At 37.8% G+C, this 19,117-nt stretch overlaps 2 long non-coding RNA genes across 6 annotated transcripts in view; one reads left to right on the top strand and one right to left on the bottom strand.

The window, feature by feature from the left end:
* LOC139590032 (uncharacterized) overlaps positions 1-11,999 on the bottom strand; it is a 46,366-nt gene extending 34,367 nt beyond the window's left edge. For all 5 annotated transcript variants that reach the window (XR_011679207.1, XR_011679204.1, XR_011679205.1 and 2 more), the window contains exons 1-2: positions 11,600-11,999; positions 6,387-6,503 (exon numbers count right to left, since the gene is read on the bottom strand). This is a non-coding gene — a long non-coding RNA (uncharacterized lncRNA). The remainder of the gene's footprint in view (positions 1-6,386; positions 6,504-11,599) is intronic.
* The window catches only part of LOC139590033 (uncharacterized), a 93,558-nt gene continuing 85,697 nt past the window's right edge, over positions 11,257-19,117 (top strand). The window contains exon 1 of the long non-coding RNA XR_011679208.1: positions 11,257-11,606. This is a non-coding gene — a long non-coding RNA (uncharacterized lncRNA). The remainder of the gene's footprint in view (positions 11,607-19,117) is intronic.

Genomic DNA, 19,117 nt, shown 5'->3' on the forward strand with positions numbered 1-19,117 from the left:
TGCTTTCCAAGAAACCAAATGTATCCTAAAACTTTGAAATGTAGAAAGGTAAAGAGAGTAGATAATAATCTTGACAGCTGTGTATGTTTACACTTGTGTAGAAGGGGTCAAAGATTTAATTTTGTATTAAGACTCATGTGCTGAGTTTTTTTGGCCCTGAACTTCACCTAGATGATTCTGTTGCAGAGACTATCGTTGGGTATTTCCAAATCTGCAGTTTTTGTAGACACTGAAGTTTTGTCCTGGAAGTGCTCATGGAGGAGGACTGAGTATGGGAGTAGACAGAGAAAGCTGTGCATAAGTCTGTCTCTGTCATTGGTGTTTTTGGTGGTTTTGGTATTGCAAAGCTGTATAGTTGTAACTCTCCAGTTTTGTTCCCTTTTCTAGGACAGCGTGTCTAGTTAAAGTGTACATCAGACTGTTTGCTAAAATGTCTTCTAACCTTGCTTAGCTGTTCCTTCAGTTTTTCCTACAGCAGAAGTGATGATGGCGGCATGAAATGAGAAATTATTATGAAAAATGTCAGACATGGCATCAGATACAAACCAATGCATTTTGTGAGATTTCAAAGCCTATAGGTGAACAATGCAAAATCCAAGAACAGACTGGCCAGGAAAATGAGTTCCAAAACTCATTGACAAAACCATAATAGATTTCTGATTAAAAAAATCTAGGACAGATCAGGAGTGCTGTTGTTTGGTTGTACTATATTCTTAACTAGAGAATAATATTTTACTATATATCTCACAATTTGAGGACCATGGAGCATACAATGAAGCTTGTTGGTACATTTGTGAAAAAGCAAAAATGTTTTTTTCAGAGAATGAATAAATAGCTTAAGTAACCTATAAGTAATTTAGAAGCAGAATTATTCTAAATCCAGAAAAAATGAAAGTCTTATTAATTTCTCATAGCAGATATTAAACTGCCAAAATTCTGTTCATGTCAGGAAAGGTGAAGTCTAATTTGGGCATCTTAATCAGATATGAAATAGCATTTATCTGCAGTGAGAACATGGTGAAAGATTATTCAGAACTGGATAAATCATGGTGAAGTTGATTAAATAGCCAAGACTACCTATTAGAGAGAAAGCTTTTTTTTTTTTTTTATATAAGAAATAAGCAATTAATGGCACCATGAGTGGTAACTGAATTTGTATTGCTGACAAGATTTTAGGGGATTGTGACAAATGGTGTCCAGAAGAGGATCTGACAGGATCTGTCTGACCTCTGCAAGAGGCATCTGTGAGAGACAGCAGCTACAGAGGCACTACGAAAGAGGTCCAGGACTTCCTGCCATGCATTAAGCTGGTGATGGACACATGCCCAAGCAGCATTTTGATTCTGTGTAACAGTCAGATGCAATTGCACATCCCATTATTCACAGCCTTGGATTTCCTTCAGAATTAAGTCAAGATATGCAACAGAGAAAAGCTTCATTTTAGTCTGGACAGGCACCTGATTTGGACAGATGGGGAAGTGATATGCTGAGATGCACGGCAGAGTGCCATTGCTCTGCATTTTAGATAGCTTATGAGAGGCAGAAATTGGAAGAAATAAAGCAGTTATGTGGGCAAGGAAATCTTCTAACTAAGAAAACCTCTGTCTGAGAAAAAAGTAAATGGAGCATGTATCTGGCACACCACCAATAATATATTCAAGTATTTTTTTCTCACAATTACCAACATATCTTTTCAGGACCATTTTTAATTGTTATACATAGCAAATTCTGAGCCTAGCTATCTTCATGGTTTTCTTCTATGAATGAGATGCATTTTCTGTGGAATGGGGGTATAGAAATGTAGTCATGATTGTCTCACAAGTCTTTCATTATCTCATACATATTGGGCCAAGTAGATCAGGAAAACACTGCAGAGGATAAATTCAGACTGTGACGTACAGCTTGAATTAGGGATTTTTTGACTTCATGTGACTCCTTTTATCTAGCATTTTATTAGCAAAAAGAGGCCGTTTTTTTCTTTTGTGTAGCTCTGTTGAGTCAGTGAGAACAGAAATATGGATTTGTGTGACTATCCACTTTATTGAAATGTCCCCAGATGACTAGAAAGAAATCTTTGAATGTCATGGAATGAAAAGAAGCTATAAAGATTCCTGGGAGTTTTTATTTGATTTGTAAAAAACATTTATCAAACATGCATTTGTAGAAAACATTGTGTCTTTCTCAGTAATCTATTTTCTTCTAGAATATAACATAATGAAACATATACCAATAGATTATCAAGCAAAATGGCAATTCAATGTGATTTAGTGAAGGGGGTAACATTTCATGTTCATAAGAAACAGTTAAGGAAGCACAGGAGCCCTAAACTCATATGTAAAAACTAATCTGAAGGGGGTTTTATACCTTAATTCTGGATCAGTCACAATAAAATACAAAATGTATCTTTAGAAGGATTGGTAACTTCATTTTACTGAGATCTGTTATTTTATTAGACATTAGCACAAAATTTTACTAAAATTTGCAGATCATTTAATGAACTTGAAGGTAATAATTTTTTCAGAATACACCAGAGCTTTGAAGGGTTATGCCAGCATTTTCTACAAAGAGGAGATGGGAAGGAATAAGGATATATAACTTTTCTCCTCATACTTCTATTTTTGATGTTCAAAATTATACTTTTGAAGTAGCTGCATATGAAGCCTGCATATGAAGACTTGTGATTTTAAGCTACATTCCATTTATATTAGGTGCTCTGTTTGTAGATTTCTGACATATCTAATTTTAAAAGTGCTTTACTAATACTATATTTAAAATTAAAACCAAAACCAGAAGCCTTTTAAGGATTCTTTTACTTTGTGCTCCTTGTTGGATTTTTGTGGTTAGAGAACCACATTTTTGTTTCAAATCCAACAGCTCTGTTATGAGAACAAAACCTAATGATGAGGGAAAATCTTGCCGAGAGATGATTCCTAGTGTATATCAAATGGAAGAACAATTACTTATAGTGAAAAATGGCTTGACTGATTCCAGGCTTTAGCTTTATATGCTAAATAAAACTGAGAATTTGCAATCCAGAATAAGCTAAACTGTAGTAACAGTAAGGATTTTAACACTGCATAATCAGAAAAGTACTACATTTCAAATGGTTTAATTCTGTGTAGGTGGTCCATGCTCACAAATTTCTTTTGTTTAATCTCAACACAGATCTCAAAGATGTGTCAGAGGTCTCTGGAGAGCAGTAAAACTAGAGTTTTTTCTAAGATTTCAACCATAGTGAAAGGTGGAGACAGTGAATCAGCTTATTAGCTACTGAGACTTAGCACCTTGTGGTTTTCCTTACATTGGTGCCTTTAGGATTAAAAATATAGTAATTTGTAATAGTAATGGTTTTGAAAGTATTCACTTACTGGTCATTAAAAATTGTGATTCCCAAGCAGAACTGGCCCAGTGCTTCTCAGCAATGTAGAAGAACATGAATTTTGCTGTCTCAGGGGAGGGCCCTGCCATAGGAAGCATAGGGACAGATGTCCAGGAAATCTGTTGTAGGGAAAGATCATGGAAAGTAGGGATTGCTGCTCCCACTGCCACGGGAAGGATGGACAGACAGCTGCTGTTTGTGAGGGCCGCTCCTCACCACAGAATGAGCTTTTGCCAAACCAGCACTGGTTTGGAAGCTGCCAGACTGGTTTTCCACACCTTAGGTGTGGGTAAAGGAAGCAACCAGGCCAAGGTTACTGATAACAACCCAGAATTTGCAGTCTTAGAAAACCTTCTGCTCTACCTGAGCCTGCAGTATGTCACTATTGATCTTTTGCCTTTGGAATCTGTATGTATTATTTGAAGAGAATCTGTTGATTATGCAGTTGACATCCAGGAATTTCTGCTTCTTACTTCAAATCTGAAATGCTGTCTGTCTCAGTGGTCTGGGTAAGTAATTGTTTTATTGTTCTGCACCTTTTTCTGGTTTCATAACATGCCAGTCACTCACAGGACTGTGGTTAGGATTTGCCAACGTCAGTAAAGGATTTAAAAAATAAAGTCAAGTATAATGTCAGAGCATACCTGCTAGAGATGGGTTTTGTATGCAGCAAAGAGCAACTTTTCAGAGATAGAAAGACCCTCCCAGCTTCTGAAATGGTATCATTGCCCCATTGCAGACAATCTCAGGCAATGGAAAACTCCCAAAGAAGGGTTTCTCCTCATCTTGTCTAAGATTTATGTTGAACACTTGGACCTCCAGGCCAGAGGATGCATGTTGCACAGGGAGAGAGCAGTTCTGAGGAGACTTATAAGAAGTTCTGCTAACACCAGACAGCCTGGAAGAGTAACTTTATGTAAGAGAATGGCCTATTCTGCTTTAAACATCCATAACTCTCTGCGCTGGAAAACTAGGAGAGTAAGGTATAAGATATACAGAATCCTTCTTTCTTCAAAAATTCCTTCCTCCTGTGTGCTCATTTTGCGTATCACACATGCTTGGAGAGAGAGAGAAGTCACAAAAATCACAGATATCACAGAATATCCTGAGTTGGAAGGGCCCCAGAGGGATCACTGAGTGCAACTGTTCAGTGAATGGCCCATATGAGGATGAAACCCATGATCTTGGGTTTATTAGCACCATGCCCTATCTAACTGTGAAGTTTATTGTCCAAATGTACATTGAAATATGTGCTTTTCAAATGCTAAAAATTATGTCCCTTCCTGAAAGTATATCTACTGTACTTTATCAAACACATATTTCAAACACAGATTGCAAAACTGTACTTTTAACTAACTGAGATTTCTAGATGAATAAAAAGAGCTCAGCTGAGTCTTAAAAGATATCCAGATTCTTAACAGTAATAAGTGCTAATCGACAAATACTCTCTCTTGATTATTTTTCTGGTCTAGAAGGTTAACTCCAATAAATACCTGTTTTACTTTTAGACCTTTAGCATGAAAAAGTTAGATGACTTAACAGTGATATTTCAATTCAGCTCAAGCTTGAGAATTCTTGATTTTCTTTCTATATCATATGTTGCCTCCTCTAAAGAAATTACAAAAGGAAGTAGCATCAGATGATCAATGCATATTCTTTGAATCTTAGTGGTTCTTATAGGCAATTGTAGGACAGTGTGTGGCAAGCACCAAATCACTTATCAAATAAAGCTTTCCAGCAGGTAAATGGAAACTATTTTGTTGGGCAGAGAAGCATGCCATGCAAACCCATTATGAATTGCAGATTTTCATAACTGAGACTCTTGCCTTCGACACTTTGGAGGTAAGCCTGGTTGGCTATACTGTCTGTTGGCCTTGGTGGTCCATAATATAATTTTGTAGACACAAAGTTTGCACTGTCTCAGAAAATGGGTCCTTTTTATTTACCAAGTTTCTAAACACCAGGGCTCAGAAGAGAACCCTGGGACAAAGGGAGTCACCCTATGTTCAAGGATAGATGATATCATTTGGAAGTCATTTGCTCAGGGAAGAAATAGGAGGGAGAAAACATCTGTTGACTGTTGGGAGGCTTGCCAAGCAAAACAGGAGTTGCGGTTGATAGTTAGGACATGCTAACAAAATCAAGGAAAGTAATAATTGTGTATAGAGGCATACAGGATACATACTACACATAGTTTTCAAAAGATGACCTTCAAACTAACACAGCTGGAATTCTTCTGAAGGATGGTTATCTGTCTTTGCTTTGCATGAAGAAAGTAGATGAAAACGAAACCATTTTTACTTAAATATTTTGTGCAGAAAAGAAAATTCACTTTGTCAGCTGTTTCTCAGCCTTCCAGATGGTTTGAAAGACATACTTGCACTGGAGCTAAGGGAAAAAACCTGTGAGACAGAAAAAAACGCACACTTGTATTTCAGATACTGCATAATCACAGAGTAGCCAGGTTTGGAAGGGACCTCTGAAGATCAAGTCCGCTCCCTCTGCCAAGGAGAGTCACCTAGGGCAGGTGACACAGGAACATGTCCAGGTGGGTTTTGTCTCTCCAGACGGGGAGACTCCACAACCTCCCTCGGCAGCCTGTTCCAGTGTCTGCCACCCTCAATATAAAGGGCTAGTTTTAGTATTTGGGTAGATCTTTTGGTCAAAGAAGGCTGGGTGACCCATTCCTTCACCCTGTTGATCCACTCTTTTATGGGTAATTACCACAGAAGAAACAATGTGGCTAAAATTACTCTTAGATCATAGTTAAATGAAGATAATTTAAAATAAAGACAGTGCCAAATGTTCTCATTTTTTTTCCTTTTCCTTTTTTCCCCAGAATATTACTGAGAGTATTCTAATGATTATCTTCTCTTAAAAAAATCCTCAGCTCACAATATATTGAGGTGGGGAAAAATAATTAGCATGAAATGTAAGTACTAAAATTAATTAAACAGATTGGATGAAATTCCTCTGTGCTGGGTAATATAACAATGGAACCTTATACCTAGGATATGGGTAGCTGCTCGTCTCTTTAGTTGTGTCTGTCTGGACATCTCATCAGGAGAAAACTCTTGCTTTATTTCAACACTTCGCCTGTGGTCTCTGATGGTATCAGGAAATGCTGAAACACAAGAAAATTGAAGGCAACAGTCTGTTAAAAAGACTAACATGTAAGTTTAAGGATTTATGATAGACTGGGTCTCCAAAAGCTGGGACGAGTCTCCCATAATTTTCCATGGTATCTTAAAAAAAAAGATACTGAACAAAAGTAAATTAAATATCATTTCCCTTGAGCTTTAATACTGTTAAGATTTATTAAAAATCATCAAGAGCTGAGAAGTATGCCTGTAGTTCCTTGATGGCATTTCTTAATTCCTGTATCTTCTAGAGCTCTCTAGTATTGGTAATGCTGAAGTCTGTATAAGAATAAAACTCCCTAAGTAACTGAAAAGAATTTTGACGAGTTAAGTCTTCCTACTTTCACTTCAGAGGTCTTCTGAAGGTCTTCACTTCTTTCTGTAGAAGACATAACCATGCTTTTAATGGACCCACTGCTACTTAATGTCTTGTGAAAGTTGTGGCCAAATAGAAAATTTAGGCAAAGTCCACATTTTCTAAAACTCCAGGGACTGTGATTATTTTAATTTCAGAATTGCTCTTCCATCCTGGTAAGGGGATATGGAGATCTTCTACATAGGTCCATGGAGGACCTAATTATGTCCTCAGCTTTACTCAAGGTGATTGCCAAAACCAGATTTTCTGAAAGAATACTGCCCACGGAAATATATGGACAGGCTGGGAACTGCCTCAAAGAGGCTTTAAGTGTGGGATCAAAGGGACAATGTGGGGATTGAGGCCAGTAATCATTACAGGGATGAAGGTGGCTCTAACATTCTCTCTTGCAGAAAAGAAGTGAGCGTCCTGAAAACAAGGAGCCAGGGAAAAAATGAATCCCAGGTTGGACAGAGACCCAAGACTGATTATGTGATTCTCTAGATTTTGAGGAATGACGGTGAACTCTTTTTTACCCCTGAGAAAGGTGTGAACTTGAATCACCCCAAGTATTTTGAGCAGCCTCCCTTTTCCACTCAGTAGCAATTTGAAGGGTTTTTTCTTTGAGGAAAAACCTCATAACTTAAATTGTGTATCTCTAAACATATATGATTTTATATGAACTGTTGAGCTTTACTATTGTTATTTTCATTTCTTCAGGATGAAGCTCTTACCAAATGGTTTGCTTGCAAAACTTGTCATTAAGCATAGTAGAATAAATAGCTATGGAAAAAGCGACCTTTGTGGTGTTTTGCGTTTGCAGATCCTCTAAAACTTTATTTCATAATTCTTGGAACTGATGAAATATGCCAAGTCTTCCCCCCCAATTTAATTTTCTTGCTCTGCCAGTGTATTTGTAACTAGGTGGAATCATGTGTTATTTAAATAATGATTCCTGTCTGAAAGTAATTTCTGCCCTGTTTGTGGAAGAACTGTTCATGCAAAAACAAAACCTGTGGCAGCTTAGGATTTCTATTTGAAATCCTGAATGGAATAAAATGACTGGAAATAAAGCCTCAAAATATTGTGTGTTGTAATTCCTTGTTCTGTTCTAAACATAGAACTCTGAGTTATTAAAGGGTCCAAGTTCTGGCACAAATAGTTTTCTCCTTCCTTTTAATAATTGCCTCTGTTAACCAGACATAGTGACAACAAACTTTGATCCTTACAGTGGTACTCATAAATCTCCAGGCTGCATCCAGTCAAACCATTTCAGGACTGGTGAAAAGAAGTTGGTGCTTGCTAGATATATATGGATCTGGTATAAGAATACAAAAATACGAATGCATTTTGTGTTGTCTCTTGTGAAGGAAATTTGGAGTGCTAAACCCTGGAAGATTAATATTGTGGTTGCCTTCTTATCAACAGTACGTTAGAAAGCACCAATACTTTTTCAATAATGAGAACAGAATATGTCTAATAGTATGCAATTCCTGGTGCCAACATGCTTTATGTAACTATTTGCAGTAAACTATTTCTTCATAATAGATTGTATATTATATATATATATATATATATATATATATATATATATAAACATAAACATGCATATATCAGAATGCTAGAAAAAATCACGTTTATATAGACTTCCCTAATTTTTCCTGGGACTTTTTTTTCTTCCTTCCCATCTGGGTTTAGAACTATATCTGAAATATTATCAAAGTAATAAAGGAAATGGCTAAAATTCCACTGAAGTAAGGTAAATATTATTTTTAAACATTGGATTAGAGTAGATCTAATCCAGCCTGCACAGTTATGGATTCAATGCTCTCCACAGCACTACACCTCAATTCCCAGAAAGAATGATTGTAAGCTGAAATATAATATTCTGCCAGGAAATCACTAGTTCTGAGTTATTAGATTCCAGCCCTGGTTGAGACTGAGCAAGGAGACAGCACAGGAAGTGTGGCTTAACATTTTTTAAATAATATACTTTCAAAGGTAGTGGAGATGATGGAGTGCAGCAACTAAACTGCAGGTGCAAAGAGACCCTCCTGTAAACTGTGATTATTTCTTCCCTTCCTGTTGAAAGTGTGAGCACAAGTACTTAATTTTGTTCTCTAATGTTTGGAATTGAAGTATTTATATTTCTTGCAGTTTGAAGTAACCATATCTATTTCTGCATGAATCCCTGTGTGTGGGATGCAGAATGTTATGTTCTCTTTGAGCAGAGCCCACAAAATTTCAATCTTCACCAAACAACTTCAGCCTAAATCAGAACCATGGCCCAAAAAGCCTCTAAGGCTACTGAGGTTGCTGTTTGATGGCATATTCTCAATGCTAAGAGCTTTACAATACTGGTTAAGAGGATCATATTGTCTACATGCATGAAGTAGATAATTCAAACCTGAAAACAAGTAGTCTATAATGTATCAGTTATGATTTATTTTCTTTTAAATCAAGGGAATACTGGTATTTTTCTTTTAATTAAGGAACATCTTTTGGAAAAAGCATCTGTTTAATGAAGGCCAAGAAAAACATTCTTTAATGTTGCTCTTTCATCACGTGGGACCTGCAGTTCAGGTATTTCCTGTTCTTACTTTTTCTCAGTTGTGTTTCCCAGCAGATGACATCTATCCTATTTATTTTTCAACATAAATCCTAATTGATTATTCCTGGAACAATTCTGCCACTTACATTGGACTCCTCTCACAGATCAAATTCTGTAGTGGTCAGCCTTAACTAGAATATGACATATGACTGAAAGGCAGTTTACATGGAATTATAACCATTTTATTTCTGTTAAGTGAGAAGTGGGCAGCTATTCTAAAACTCCATAACACATTTTCTGTTGTAGTAAACATTTGCATTACTGGTTTTAGTAAGGATAAAGGACTGCCTCCACTATGAAGAAACAGATTCCTTTCTATGCTTTGACTACATAGGAAAGAAAAACAGTTATTCTTTTTTCCCTGTCTATAACAATGAGGTTATTGATGGAACCACGCTCTGGTGTTTAGGTAGCTCCAGGTAATGCTGTCAGGGAACAAGCAGGGTCCTCTTAGTGCTCACTCTTTCTCTTTTAATAACCATCCCTGAAGCTCTAATGATCATTATATGTACACAAATCAGAAGAATCTTAAATAGTATTGACTCTGGCAAGTGTCCTGTATTTCAGGCTTCCCTGAGATTTGCTATCCCAAGAAATTTACTATCCTTGATGGCTACCTCCAGCCAAGTCTGTGACACTGATTGGTATTTTTAAAAAGGGTCATTCAAAGGTTTGGACTAAATTTGCATTTCAGTCCTTCTGGTAGATTGAAATGTAAGTAAAGATACTTGTAGTGTAAAGAACAAGTGTGTGAACTCACATAGTAAATTCAGAAGGAAAATATTTTCAAAAACCCAAATGAATCAAAAATACACATTTCTGTGATTTCCTTTCCTTTTGGTCATCAGTATTCTGTTCAAGGGGTCCAATAACATTTCACATCACAATAACCATCAATAGGGAAAATGTTAAAATGGTGACACAGTTCTAGTTCTACTTCTATAGAAGAAGAATATATTTCTAACTAGTGTCTACATTTTTTCACTGGAATCTTCATCAGAAATTTCAGATTTAGTGAAGGAAAAATACTTTGCGGAAATTCTAATTTCTCTGAATGCTCATTTCAGAAAAACACGGAAAAAACCCCAGAGGTACAGTTTTCTTGTTGTTCAACGGAGTTTTTAATAAGAACAGCTGGATAAACTTTTTTTCTTAAGTTAATATTATGATATTAGAGGTATGAGATGCATCTCTGATGTAATCTTCATTAAATAATCATGTTGTTTTCCTCAGTAATAAAATTCATGCTAAAATATTTGGGCTTGCCAGTCAAAGCAGCAGAAAATAAAATAAGGAGCCTACAGAAAAACACAGGACTGTTTCATTTTTCTTGGATCTTGTGGAAGGATATTACTTCTAAAATTGCAGCTCTGCTACCTCATCTGTCAGGTTAATTTCACCAATGTTTTCCATCTCCTTCTGTAGAAAACCATTAAAATGATGGTGCTTAATAGGAGACCTCATTTTAGTGTACTGTTTATTTAAGACAATTGATGCAATGAAAGAATTTGGTTCTCTTTTTCAAAAGTTCCAGGATTTTCACTACCCAGATAGTGAAAATTTAGCCTTCCTAAAGTGACTTGTTAGTTGAGATTTTGGTTAATGTCATAAATATTCTTTAGATTCATAAATGTCATAATCTTGTAAATATTCTTGTTCATAAAACGGGTTGAAGTTTGTAGGCTGTTTATTTTCCTTCTATACTCATTTAACACAGGATACTGCCCACCTACTATCTCCACCTCACTGAAATGGACAGAGTTATAAACAAAAATTTATTTACCATAAGCATTCTGCTTGTCTGTCCCCTTTATCAAGATTAAGAAAACACGAAAACATCGAAACAAGGGGCTGCCCGATCCCGAGCGCTGGCAGTGGCCCGGGATGGCTTGCCGGACCGAGGGCAGGGAGAAAGCCAGCGTCCCTCTGGCAGCCAGGACAGGCAGCAGCTGTCCTGCCAGCCCGCCTTTGGCTTGGCCCGCCTAGGGCCAAATGTGCCATCGTGTATTCCCTCAGGCTGCCTTCTGGTACGGAAGAAGCAGAAGACCTAGAAGACCTGATTGCTTGAATATTTTTACCGCTTGAATGTCATGTTTTGAGGCCGATGCACTCACCTGCCAGGTAAGAGAGCAGAGAGAGCCGGGCCGCTGCACCCGCGGAGCTGAGGGGCCTCTCCCGCGGTACCGCTGAGCGGGCAGAAGGGTGTCCGTGCCCATAGGTGCGCCCAAAAATTTTTTTAACACTGCAGTGGCATTCTCATCTCTAATTTATAACAGCTGTACCCTTTAATTTGAAAAGAAAAATACGTATTTTATCCCGTAGGTCCTGGTAGTGTTTGTTTGCCAACTCCCTGGCTGGCCCGTGCCGTGCCTTCCCAGCCGGGTCCCGGCTCTCGTTGCCCCGGGCCCTCCGCGGAGCCGCAGCTCCGGACCCGCCTCCGGGGACGCGGGTGGGGGCGCAGCCGCGGCGGGACAGCAGAGGGCGCCCGCGCAGCGCCCGCCGCGGGGCTCTGCGGCCTCCGCGTCCTGGGAACCGCGCAGCCCATACCGGCCCTGGAATCCCCGCTTCCCCCTGTCCTGGGAACCCTATAGCCCATACCGGCCCTGGAATCCCCGCTTCCCGCTGTCCTGGGAACCCCATAGCCCATACCGGCCCTGGAATCCCCGCTTCCCGCTGTCCTGGGAACCCCATAGCCCATACCGGCCCTGGAATCCCCGCTTCCCCCTGTCCTGGGAACCGCGCAGCCCATCCCGGCCCTGGAATCCCCGCTGCTCCACAGCCTCCGCCCCGCGCGCGGGAGGTACCGCTTGCACGGGCACCGCTTGCACGGGCGGCTCAGGGGGACGTTCAGACGTTCCACCCGTGGAACCTCGCCAGGGGTGGCTCTCGGCGCAGGTAACTTGGAGAGCGCTGTACAAAGTAGCCCGGGCACCTTTCCTCTGGCTGCCCGGCCAGGTATAAAATGGGAAACAGCTGAGGGGAAACCACCTTTTCAGGTCTTCATTCCTGATATAATAGGTTTAAAATATTTCAAGTGTAAATTTCAAAAGGTAGGAGGAAAAAAAATGTCCTGTCTATGCACAGGAGGATCCAGACAGAGATATGCTTTTGCCTCAATACGTTTATTTAAGTGCATACCTAGACTTAGAATTTTAAAAATGGTACCCATATTAGCTTGTATCAGAACCCATATCAGAACAATATATATATTGGTGTTGAGAGGTTCTCCTGAGTGTTTACTAGTACTAAAATATTGCTTTATTTAGAGATTTGCTAGTTTATAGAGTAGAGCAAGTCACAATATGACATCTTCAAGGTCTTGGATCTGAAGTGAAAGAATCTCAAGGGCAGTAACAAATATTCTGTCAAATACAAGAAGTTGACTTTCCAGTACTATACTTTTCTTTTTAAATACCATTTTCTCTAGCAATGGGCTACATAACAATCATGGGAGATTTTGAAGAAAAAAAGACATGGTTTTTAATCTTTAAAAACATTTGTTTGCTTCTGGGCAGGGTTAGGTCTGACTGGGAATAATGTCTTCCGTTTTGGAAATAGAGATATGTGAGGTTTGTTATTGAGACATTAGAAGGAGAGAGGGAGATCTTGTGGTCTGAAACAACTTCCAGGGCTCTAATTCCACATCCTCTGCAATATTTACAATGCAAATAATTTATATGTAATCTGGCTTTACTCAGTGGAGCTCCTCCTGATCTGTACACTGCAGTAGAAATCATAAACAGATATTCCACATCTGTTTCTGGTTTTGAACATGGGAAAAAAGGAATCGAAGCCCAACATCTAAGTCTCAGTCCATACATTTTAATATTCTAAATGAGACATATCTCCAGTAGGATGAGTTGCCTGCTGTGGATGTGTGTTAGTTAATTAATTAGCACCATTTGCAGACACTTTTTTAATTGCACAGCACAAGAAGTACAGAGCTATTAGTCACTTCAAAGTACCTCCACTTAGCAGTGCTTTTCTGTCTTTCCTCAGTTTTAAAACCCATGTGTTTTTTTTGTGGTTCTGTCTTAGATGCAGTAAAGCTGCAGCACTGGCATTGAGACATACCATAGCAGGGTTTGTGGCCTTTTCCAATGACTAGGTTATATCTTGGTTATAGTTCTAGATGTTAATATATAGAATAAATGATAGGCCCTGAAGTAAAGCCCTGTAAACACTGAGCATTGAGTGGACCATGACATCGTAATTAGCCAGATGGGCAAGGTTCCAGAGCTTGCTGTTGTCACCAGGACCTTCTGTAATTGCAGCTTTGTCTATGGTATCTTCCTGCTTCACTTTTTTCTCTTTATAGTTCAGAGAACCAGTTAACATTTTTAGTAGAAAACCGTTTGCTGGTAGGGGAATAAAATCTGACAGCTAAAAATTGTAACTATCAACATTGTTATTTTACAGAGCCTAAATTGTTATCTGCATCAAATGTACTTGACTGAATATGACAGTTCTGTCAACAGGGGATTAATACCTAGCAGAGTTTTTTTGTGTCAATCCTGCTTATTCTTACACAGAAGCCAAGGGTAGCAGAGAAGGTAATTCAGGGCGTTTTAGTTGTTTCAGAAGCTGAACAATTCTCTTTGCAAAGAGGTGATTGTATCTGGAAAGTATTTCAGATGTAGTATGCTCCCTGCCTCAAGCACAGTAAGAATTGTGTTCATTTACTGCATTAAATGGAAAAGAGAGATGGGGCGTATCTGGAGTGGTGGACTTGCTGAGTTGAAAGACTAATTTTGGGACTTCAGGCCTCTCAGAGCAGTTCTGTTGCTGGATGTTGGCTCCCTGCATCTGGCCTTTAAGAAGCCCATCCAAACAACTGCGCTTGTGATGAAGACACTTTCAGAGGTAATAAATAATTACTTCTGAAATAAGGGATAAGTAATGAGGTATGTATATATGTGTTTAACTTCAAGATAGGATTTGGGTCTTCATTCAGATGGAAGGAGTCACTGAATGCAGTCACAGAATGTCCTGATTTGGAAGGGATCCACAATGTTCACCGAGTCCAGCTTCTGGCCCTGTACAGGAGAACCCCAAGAATCTCACCATGTGCCTGAGAGCATTCTCCAAATGCTTCTCGGACTCTGGCAGGCTGGTGCTGTGACCACGTTCCTCAAGGACTCTCCCAGTGCACAGCCACCCTCTGGGTGGAGAACTTTTGCCTAATATCCAATCTAAATCTCCCCTGACACAGATTCATAACATTTCCTCAAATCTTATGGGTTTTATGATTTTAATGATTTTGTATTTTATTTTTATTCTTTATGACTTCTGGCTATTATGTGTCTTTCTGTAATTCAGTTATTTGTTCAGTGCTTCTAAATTAAGTTCCTAACTTTAGAGAGAACTTCATAGAAAATTTACGATTTCTTAAAAACTTTTGCCCTTTTCCTATACTTTCAAACTACAAGAAACACATTGAATGCTCTGTAGTGGTATTTTTAATTCATTACTTGTTTTTAAAAACTTTTAGCAATGAAATCTGTGAGCAAGTGGGACACTGGATCTTCTCAGGAGGTTTGTGCTTAAGTACCTTTGAATGTTAAAATATAGTGAAGACTAAGGTTTTGTAATCTTGAAGTGGAGTTGTGTGGAGCATCTCTAAAAAGAATTATGTACTTTTGGAAATATTGCTGATTCCAGTGCTATGTTCCTCATATTAATTAATTACCATAGTTTGTAATCTTAGCAATAGTGACAATAGCTTTTGAAGCAGACATACTCTTAGAGTTGTTTTACCACAACAAATTAAGATTTCTTGATTTCCTCCTCCATCTACATCCACGTTATATGGCACAAAGTAATCTTTTAAATGATAAATACATATAAAAGGAAGAAAAAAATATCCAAGATTTAGCAATCAGATTTTTTAATTAACTCTGCTTTATTCATTCATGCACAGGCACAGTTTGCCATGTACTGTAAAGATTGATTCAAACCATGATGTTTTTCTTCTGTCTTCAAAATTTATGCCAATTTAGTTTTGTTACAGGAAAACACATACTCCAATTGTCTTGTTCGAATACCAAGCACTGTGCCAAAACCAGGGACATGCTGAGGAACTCCCTTTCTCCTCAGGCTTTAGTGGTTTGTATTAAATGAAATCCGGATTCACAGCTATTCCACTGAGGTTTTTCAAAACCTTTCTTAAAATAATCTTTTGCCATTTTTGCTTTTGTTGACCTGATGCTCTAAAATTATAGAGTTTGCCAGGGCTCTTACTACTTAAATTAGTGTCTAAATTATCACAGTATCACGCCTTTCTAAAGTATAGTACTATAATTATGGTGCCAGATTACATTAATCTGTGATTTATGATGAACAAGTAGTAAACATTGCATCACTTTGTGATGTATGTGTAACTGCATTTCTCTGCTCTGCAAAATACCATTCCATTGTTATCGGTATTTTCTGTGGTGCACAGGAAATCAACTTGTCCTTCATTCATTCATTTAATCCATTCACTGTAATTTGAGGCAGCAGTCCCAACCTAAAAAACAACCCCTGATGTTGCAAAAAGTTACTTTAATTTTAAGTTTTATTCCCATGTGGTTGATTGCATGTGGAAAAAAAAAAAGTAGTAGTATAAACACAGAACATATGATATTTGCTTTTTTTTCAACACACCTACTGCTGATTTACCCCATCCTAGTTTTGTGGGTTTGGCATGATAAAGGCAGTATTGAATTTGTGCAAACTCCTTTGAGAAGTGAGACACAAGCTCTTGTGGCAATAGCCATATTTTTTTCTGCAGACATTGAAGCAGAGGGCTGGATGTGACCAGAAGAGGGATTTTAAGGAAATCTTCAACATACCAGTGGATCATTGATATAAACTCCTGTTTTGTTTCATCCCATTGTGTGAATGTAAAGGTCTGAGTTGCTACTGTACAGAAATCTCAAAACACTGAATCACCTGCCACAAAGCTCCTTCCTCTGTCTGATACTTAGCAGTATCTCATGACCAGGCTGCAGATTTGGTGAAATGTGGGTTCTTTCTTTCCTTATTAGTAGTGACAGCTGGAGTGGGTGTTCCTACCTTGTGAAGAAATCCTGCTGGAGAGGCCAGCATAATCCTAATCCAAGGAGGGCTGTGTCTCCCCTGTGTTACCTCTACTTATTTTTACAGGATCAAGCCTTACAAGTGTTGTTGGGTTTTTTTTAAGAAAGGACTTCATTTTAGAAACAAAAGTATTTTGTTCCTTTGATGAATCAAAGAGATATTTTAACCTGCAAAAATGAGTAAAGGACAATTCAATTTATCATCTCCAAAAGTATTACAGAATAAAAGTTATTTCATTTATTATAGAATTGTCTCTGGCTATCACCATGATACCATGACTAGTCTTTTTTCTTCATTTTACACATTGATAAAAAAATTAATGTGATTTTGAAAAAATCAAGCAACAATTTTTATGATTCATCTTTAAAATTCATACCTCTAGACCAGTATGTTAAAAATGATACTTTACAGTTTGAGTTTCATATTCTCTGTACTAGGAAAATGAGAGTAGATATGGTTTATGATAACCAGACAGATAAAATCTGTGAAGTGATTCACTGTGAAGTGATTCCCCAAGTTTGCCTGGAATTTAATTTATCTGCAGTTTTTATCCAGTAGGGGTTATGATACTTAAAATGCTGAGGGCTTGAAGATTGATGTTCACTAGACAACCAAATATCTTCTCTGTTGAAGAGGTTTGCACATAATCCTCACATTTTTCTTATTGAAAGAAAGACTTGTAGTCCAATCTAAAGTTGTCAGTGTTAAATTAACTAAATTTTCTTGGTATAAAATTATGATTAAATCAAGGACTGGGGTGTTTCTCCACTGATTAGGAAATACTTCCCCCCCTCCCTAACTAAATAAATATATAAATTCATTTTTTAAGGGAAAATAATTTCAAAGGAAGAAAAAATTTGTTCAGTGGTATAGGAAAAACTTTCTAGTGGATTTATTCAAGTCAGACTTCTAGGGACTAGGAAAATGGCAGGGGATATGTGGTTTTTTTTTTTTTTTTTAATTCTGAGTGCGTGCTTTCCTTTGCACAGTAAGTAAAAGAGATTTTTTGCCAATTTCTTATTTCATAACTTTGTACCTTCACTTTTTTAAATACTAATTGGGAAATGCAACATTTAGGAAGAATTGAGCCAGTTTCTTTTCCTAGTCCTTAATATTTTTTTCACCTTAATTTTTTTTTTCACTTTAATTTCAAATCAACTCAAATTTGGATTTTTCTGTTCAATTCTGCAGCTAAATTGACAACTTAGTTATTTGCAGCTTCACAATTACTCTTAAAATTTTTTTCCCCAGAGGCTCTTGGGTTTAAAACTTTTTTGCTGTGTTCAAGCCTATATTTCTAGCAAGTTTTGTAGTGGCTTCGTGTGTGATATTACAGCTGTGCCCCTTGAGGTGATAGTCTTTAATGCTGAATTTGCTTTTATAAAATTAGCAAAATGACAATTTTATTATTAATAAGCCTTCATATTAAATAACATGATGTTCTACTTGTCCTCAAGATGCATCATAATTGATTCTTTCTAAGCATAGGTACATATTAATTGCGTCTCACAGTGCATTGGTAAGCTTATTAATAAGGCCAAATCTTAACATCAGAAACCTCCCTGCAATTTAGAGGGGCTTGTCTTGTTTCCTGGTTAAGGGCCAACCTTTTACTTCTATGAGGGCACCTTTGCCCTTTTGAAATTAGACTATGGCTTTGCACATTAGACAGTAATCTCAGTTAGGAATTCTGGCAAGAGTTTTCTGAAAATCCAGGTGCACAGTATCCCCAGCATTCCCCATGTTTGTATTGGCAGCCACAGGCTCAAACAATTCCAGCAACTAAGTGAGGCATGCATGCCCTTCCCTTCCTGAGACCATGTTGGCTATCCTTGATTCAAGAAGTAGTTTACTGGCTGTTCTACCATTTTCTCTTTTCCAAGGCTTTCCCCAAAACTGGTGCAAAGCTGCAGGAATAAGTCTATAGTTTCCTGATCAATAGGTCCTAAAAATGGCCTTATTTTGATTTGACACACTTTCAGTTCTTTTCAGCCTGTATTCCTTTAGTTTCTTTCTTTTGAGTTGCAAAAGCCAGAATTTTATATCAAACTTTCTTTAGGGTTAACATTTGTCAGGATTTACTACCTGTAGCTGAGAAATCTAGAGAGCTTCAATGCAATCATCTCGTCCAAAGGAGTGGTGAAGGGAACACAGATTAAACAAGAGGTTTTATCATTGGATGATGAAACAAACCTAGTAGAACAACACAAATTCCTAGATCTTGCAATGAGATTGGTGCTTCTTCAGAAGCCTGCATGTCTCAGATCATAAAATCTGCCAGTTTCTTGCTCTGTTGAAATCTGTGGGCTTTCTCTTTTATAATTGAGTAATACTTGAAGCTGAAAAGGTTTTTAGATAAAACACCATTTAGAAGAGAGGCAGTAATAGCATCTTTGACTCATCCCTCTTTCATGTTTGTTCATCATAAAAGAAATCATAAACCTTGTAAAGCTCATTTGACTAAACTAAAAATTGAAATTAATATTTTGTAGAAATAAATGTGGTAAAAAGGTAGAGGTTTGCTAAGCAATTAATGTAGAAGGATGTTCAAC

The sequence above is a fragment of the Agelaius tricolor genome, unplaced genomic scaffold (genome assembly GCF_023055355.1).
Source record: "Agelaius tricolor isolate 1412-34295 unplaced genomic scaffold, bAgeTri1.0.p SCAF_5, whole genome shotgun sequence".
Classification (NCBI taxonomy): domain Eukaryota; kingdom Metazoa; phylum Chordata; class Aves; order Passeriformes; family Icteridae; genus Agelaius; species Agelaius tricolor.